The sequence below is a fragment of the Lactuca serriola genome, chromosome 5 (genome assembly GCF_051521515.1).
Source record: "Lactuca serriola cultivar US96UC23 chromosome 5, Lser_US96UC23_V15, whole genome shotgun sequence".
Lineage (NCBI taxonomy): Eukaryota > Viridiplantae > Streptophyta > Magnoliopsida > Asterales > Asteraceae > Lactuca > Lactuca serriola.
Genome location: NC_136412.1, coordinates 256,659,711 through 256,666,929, shown reverse-complemented (window position 1 = coordinate 256,666,929; position 7,219 = coordinate 256,659,711).

The window sequence follows — 7,219 nt, the reverse complement described above, 5'->3', positions numbered from 1 at the left end:
TGTGGTGCAATTTCTAGGGTACATCATCAACCAAGAGGTTATTTTGGTAGATCCAACCAATATTGAGGCGGTAATGTGTTGGGAGGTTCTGAAGAACACATCTGAGATCCGTAGTTTCTTGGGGTTAGTCGGGTACTGTCGGAGATTCATCCAGGATTTCTTGAAGATTGTCATGCCCTTGACCCGTTTGACCAAGAAAAGTGTGATTTTTCGGTGGGGCCCAATCAGTAATCGGCTTTCAAGACCTTGAGGCAAAGATTATGCGAGGCCTCAATTCTAGCTCTATCGGAGGGATTGGATGATTTTGTAGTGTATTGTGACGCTTTTATTTTGGGGTTAGGATCTATTATGATGCAGAGAGGCCATGTGATTGCTTATGCCTCGAGACAGCTGAAGCCTCATGACACAAATTTCCCTAATCATGATTTAGAATTGAGGGCGGTGGTTTTTACGCTCAAGATTTGGAGTCATTATTTATACGAGGTCCGATGGACCATTTTCACCGATCACAAGAGTTTGAAGTACTTGATGGATCAACAAAATATGAATATGCGAAAGAGGAGATGGCTGGATGTGGTAAAGGATTATGACTTTGAGATTTTGTATCATCTTTGAAAGGCCAATGTGGTGGCCGATGCTTTGAGCCGTAAGGTGGCGAGTGCTCCGATTCGAGATGTCTACTTGAGGATGACAATGATTTCACCTTTATTGGATATGATTAAGGATACACGGGTGGAGGGATTGAAAAGGGAGAACTGGAACATTGGGTGGATTCGGAGGAAAATTCCTTTGTTTGTTTGAGATAGTCGGGGGTTATTGACTCGGTATGGTAGAGTTTGGGTTCCGAAATTTGGGGGTGTGAGGCAAAGGATGTTAGAGTAGGCGCATAAGTCCAAGATTTCTATTCATCTTGTAGCACCTGGTTCCTGGTACATACTCCTTGTGATTAATATTTTAACAAAGTGCATTTTTGCCTTGGACTCGGCGAGTTGAAGGACCAACTCGCCGAGTAGGAGCAGGATAAGACGCGGGGTTTGAACTTTGGACTCGGTGAGTCGGTCCCCGGGCTCGGCGAGTAGACCCTGTTTGGGCAAAAACCCTAATCCAGGTGTTTGCACCCTATTTAAACGCTGTAACTTGGCCTCCTTTGTCCCTAACACTTCCAGAGAGCTGTAGCAAGCAACCCTAGCCCCTATATTGTTCTTGAGAGTGATTTTGGCTTTGTGAATAAGGTTTGGAGCTTAGAAGAAGAAGGAAGAGGTTGAAGTGTGCAAGGAGGGGAGGTAGATCCGGAATCTACACTATGAGAAGCTTCCATTCAGGTAGAAAAGTTCTTACCTTGATCACTAGTTCATTAGATTCCCTTTTTGTCCCAAATTAGTGGTTTTCAAGCCCTAAAACCTCAAACTCCATGTATTTATGCTCTATGTTCTGAAAGGACTTCAGATTGGGACCTTATGGACATCTTAGAAGTGTAAAGTCTCTGTGGTTGGAGTTATTGAGGTCCCTATTGAGTTTATGACCTCTTAAAGAGCTTGGATTTGCCATCTTGAGCTTATAAGGCCATGCATGCACGTAAAGTTTGCAACTTTACGTGATAAGAATGCCCTAGGAGCATAGATCTATGGTTTAGAAGCGTTTCATGTCTCAGATTTGGTCTGTATGGAAAGTGGGTCGAAAGGACTCGGCGAGTCCCAAAGTGAAACCCGACAAGTTCTATGAAGATGGTCTTAGACTCGGCGAGTTGGATGAACAACTCGGCGAGTCCTATGAAGATTGCCTGGAACTCGACAAGTAGTTCTTCAAACTCGGCGAGTCATATGAACTTTCACTGAGTAAGACGGGTTTAAGTGATGAAGGTCTAACCCTTCATATCTGCATGCAGAATTAGCAATTTAACGTGTAACAATAGTCCCTGAACCCCAAACCCCCTTAAGGGATGCTCTGGTGAGGATTTGGAAACGAGTAGGAGATCTGCTCGTGGCAACTCGACGAGTTGTTCTTGAACTCGACAAGTCGGATCACGAGTCGGTTCTATAGTCCCGAGTAGTGAGTTAAGGGTGACTCAGTGAGTGGGAAGAGGGACTTGGCGAGTAGGACCGGGTTAGTAGGAGAAGGACTCAGCGAGTCCAGTCAACTAGAAGTTGACTTTGACCAAGGAGTTGACCTTGGATCAGGGGTGGGTCAGTCAATTGACCTAAGGTTATTTATGAGTAGCTAATCTATGTTTATGGATTTGTAGCCGGAGGATTACCGGTGCAGCAGCCAAATGTCTAGCAGTCAGACTTTCGGTAGCTACTTTTCGAGGTGAGTTTCCTTCTAGTAGTAACGGGTCTAAGGCACCAAGGCCGGCCCGTATAGAAGATATGTTAGTGTCAGAATGTGGGCAGAGCCCGTATCTCGTGGTTGAGTTTGATTATGATATATACCAGTATGATAGAGTTGTTTATACTCGTTGTCTGTGTGATAATTGTATGTTATGGTTTAGTAGCTGAGTATGGGCGAGGCCTGTATCTTTCTGATAGTGGAGTGAGGGCGAGGCCTGTATCTCTCAGATAGCAGAGTGTGGGCGAGGCCCGTATCTCTCAGATAAGGGAGTGTGGGTGAGGCCCGTATCTCCTAGATAGCGGAGTGTGGGCGAGGCCCGTATCTCCCAGCTAGCGGAGTGTGGGCGAGGCCCGTATCTTCATGAGTGTGGGCGATGCCCGTATCTCCTAGCTGTTCATTGTATGTTTGTATGATATGAGGTATTATGGGGGAACTCACTAAGCTTCGTGCTTACGGTTTACAATTTTGTTTTCAGGTACCTCTTCTTCAAGGGGGAAGGAGATGGCGCGGTAGCGGCGCATCATACACGCACCTTGTTTTCTGCACCATGAGTCATTCTGGGATTTTGTACTATGATAGTTGATTGTTTTCATGTTATGGTTTTCAGACACGATGTATGTTATGAAATGGTTTGACCAGACAGTGTTTTAATTACAATCGTTTTCTAAAGTATTGATTTTTTTTTTAAAAAAAAGGAAAATTTTTGGACGTGAAATTTGGGTTGTTACACATCTGGGGGCCACAAAGATGTACCGAGACCTGAGGTTGAGCTATTGGTGGCCCTGCATGAAAAGAGAGGTTTCATAATTTGTTGAGCGGTGTTTGACTTGCAGAAAGGTCCAAGCCGGACATTTGAGGCCCCACGACAAGGTCCAGCCACTACCTATTCCCATGTGAAAGTGGGAAGAAATCACCATGGATTTTATCACAAAGTTACCTAGGACGGTGCGGGTGTGGATTCCATTTGGGTTATATTGGGCAGGCTGACAAAGAGTGTGCATTTTATTCCGATTCCCAAGAGTATCTCCACTAAAAAACTAGAAGAAATTTATGTGTGGGAGGTGGTGGCCAGGCACGGGGTGCCGACATCGGTGGTCTCAGACTGTGATGTTCATTTCACCTCTTGGTTTTGGAGGATGTTCCATGAGGAGTTGGGTACTCATTTGCATTTCAACACTAATTTCCACCCCCAGAACGATGGCCAGAGTGAGTGGACAATTCAGACGCTCGAGGATATGCTTCGGGCATGTGTATTAGACTTTGAAGGGAATTGGGATACTTACCTCCCGCTAGTAGAGTTCTCATACAACAATAGTTACCATGCTAGTATTAACCGACCCCCGTTTGAGATGCTTTATGGTTGGAGGTGTATGAATTTAGTTTGTTGGGGTGAGGTTGGACATCGACTTATGGGAAGCACCAAAGTAGTTCTTAAGACCACCGAGTCAGCAAGTACGTTACAGATTGAGGGTTGCGCTGAGCCGTCAGAAGTGCTATGCTCACCAGCGTGATCAGATCTTGAGTTCCAAGTGGTTGATTTAGTGTTGCTAAAAGTGTCACATTGGAAGGGTGTCATTCGATTTCAGAAGAGGGGCAAGCTGGGGACCCGATACATTGGACCATTCAGGATTTACGCCTGAGTTGACAAAGTTGCTTAACAGTTGGATCTTCCGTTCGAGCTTAGTCATATCCATAACACCTTCATGTGTCTCAGGTCCGTAAGTCTATATCTAATGAGACTGCAGTTATTCCTTTGGAGGATATTTAGGTGGATGACTGCCTGAATTATGTTGAGAGACCGGTGGAATTATTAGATCGGAAGACGAAAACCTTGAGCAACGAAGTTGTGGAACTAGTAAAGGTGCAGTGACAGCACCGTAAGGGGTCGAAGTGGACTTGGGAGCCTGAGGAGGAGATGAGGGGGTATTACCCATGATTGTTCGAGGCAGAGGGCTTGAGGACGAAGTCTGATTCAAGTGGGGGATAATTATAACGCTTGGTTCCGGTATAAGTTTATTTCTCCAATTGTTTATATTTCCTTGGGACTCGGCGAGTTAGAAGCTTCAACTCGGCATGTCAAGAGGGCTTTGGCCACAGAAATTAATGAACCAAATCGGAAAGTCGAGGTCGGTGAGTTGGTAGCTGAGAAGGAAACCTTAATTTTTTAGGGTGTTGCACCCTATTGAAAGACCTTAAGTCCCTTGGTTGGCCTCCTTACTAGCTTCCTCTGTGCAGAAACCCTAATAGTGTGTATTATCTCCCTTTGTGAGTGTGTGAGCTTGTGGAGGGCCTTGACTGTTGATCCTTTTGTACTCATTTGAAGAAGCTTTATAATTGAAGGTGTATAGCTTGCACGGAAGACTTAGATCCAAAATCTCCCCACTTATTGTAGTCTCTTGGAGGTATCAAGTTTATACCTTGATTTGTTGTTGTTTAGATCTCTTTGTTTTGGGGTTTTATCTTGATTTTAGGCTTATGGTTGGTTCGTACAAGAAGTGGAGTGTTGCAGGAGTTGTCATGTTAGATCTGGCCATTTTATGGCCTCTTTTGGCTTAAAGTTGCAAGCTTTACTAGGTCCTAGGTCCCATTCATTAAATAAGTCCTTTATTAAGCCCTTCTTAAGCCATAGGGTTTCTTTTTAGCATGCATGAACATAAAGCTAGAAACTTTACGTGATTTTCTAGCCTTTGGATGCCAGATCTTCATTTTGGAACTATGTCTTTGGAGTTTAAGAGCTTAATGGGTCAAGCCTCACTCTAATGAGTCTAGGGTTCGGGTTTGACTCATTTTGGTTGTTCTTAAGGGTAAAGTTGGAAACTTTACCCTTCTAGACATCATTTTGGAGAAGATATGATATTAGGAGCTTCCAGATTCGATGGAAGTGGCTCAGTGCATTAAGCTATTGGATTTTTGGCTAACTCGGCCTGTTCATTACTGAACATGACGAGTTGATAAGATTTTTCCCGATCTTGGCACTTAGTGGAGGAACACAGCGAGTTGTAGGACAACTTGGCGTGTTGGGTCCACTCGGGTCGTTGACTTTGACTTTGACTTTAGTCTTGGACCAAGTTTGACCTATAAGGGGGTTTTGGGACATTTTGAGTTTTATTTAAGGAATTGTTTCTGTTTAGGGGTTCAATAGAGCTGATATTCGGAGCTGGGACCTGTTTAGTTATCGTTATGTATTAGAGGTCAGTCTGCTCACTACACTCATGGGTCGAAGGAGCCAAGGTCTGCTCATTAATCGATATGATATGATTAGTAATGGAGTATGGAGCAGTTTGCTATTTGATATATGTGTGAACTTATGTGAAGACCATGGGAGGAGCCCATGATACTTGGCAAGACCATTGGAGGAACCCATGGCTCGGGGATACAAGACCATAGGGGTAGCCCATGACATTCCAAATGAAGACCATGGACGGAGTCCTTGGAAAACTTATATGTATGTGTTAATGGCATTGCGTGAGTATATGTTTTTATGTGTTTTAGGAAACTCACTAAGCGTGCGATTACAATTTTCTTGGATGTTTCAGGTACCTCTAGTTCTAAGGGAAAAAGTCTGGCTTGATGGTGTGGTATGCATTCTCCAGTGTCTTTCATATTTAGTTTAGATATTGTAATCTATTAAAACACTATGGTCATGTAATGGGATTTTTGGAAACAATTGTGGTTGGTATTTATGATTATAAAAGTTCAAATTTTCTGTAAAAATTTGGGCTATTACAACGAAGTTACCAAAATATACAAAGGGATTTGATGCTATCTGGGTGATTATGGATCGGTTGACCAACAATGTTCACTTTTTGGCCGCCCAGGAGAGTTCTTCAGCAGAGAATTTATCCAACACTTATGTTCGAGAGGTGCTTTCTCACCATGGTGTGCCTACTTCGATTGTATCAGATCCGGATGTTCGTTTCACTTCTAGGTTTTAGAAGAGGTTCCTCGAAGAGTTGGTAACCCAGTTACACTTTAGCACCGCTTATTATCCGAAGACAGACGGTGAATGCGAGTGGACAATCCAGATGTATAAGGATATTCTTAGATCTTACGTTATTGACTTCGTGGGAGTCGATACTCTTACCTTTCCTTAGATCTTACGTTATTGACTTACGTTTTTTCAATTTTTTAGTCGAACTTCGATTTATTAGGGAGAGGTTGATCAGAGCATCATGGGGAGAAAGGAGATAGAGATTAAGATAATGGAACTCATACAGCAGGTCAGACAGAGTTACAGATGACCCAGAGCCGCCATAATAGTTACGCCGACCAATGGAGGTCTAAGTTAGATTTCCTTGTAGGAGATATGGTACTCCTAAAGGCTTCGCCTTGGAAAGACATTAACTGATTCAAGTAGCGGGGCAAGCTGGGGCCCAAGTTTATCGAACCATTACAGATGGTAGCTAGCATAGACAAGATGGCCTACCGATTGGACGTACTGGATGGGCTTAGTCAGATTTATAGCACCTTCCATGTTTCCTATTTGCGGAAGTGTATGACCGATGAGATATTGGTGGTACCTTTGGATGATATTAAAATTGATGACTACCTTAATTACGTCGAGCGACCGATAGCGATTATCGACAGGAAAAAGTAGACCATGGGTAACAAGGAGGTTCGCTTGGTGAAGGTGTAGTGGCAACACCGAAAGGGGTCTGAGTGGACTTGGCAACCCAAAGAGGAGATGCGTACCTATTATCTTGATTTATTCAAGACTGAGGACTTCAAGGGCGAAGTGTTGGGTCTAAATTTATGGTTTATACTTTGCTTTTCTAGTCATTTATAGTTTTCAGTCTAGGACCGAAATCAGTCTTGGGTTTTCGGTTGGTTGGACCGAAATCACATGTGATTTCGATCTGGCCTTTGGGTTTTGGGCTTGGGTTTTGTCCAA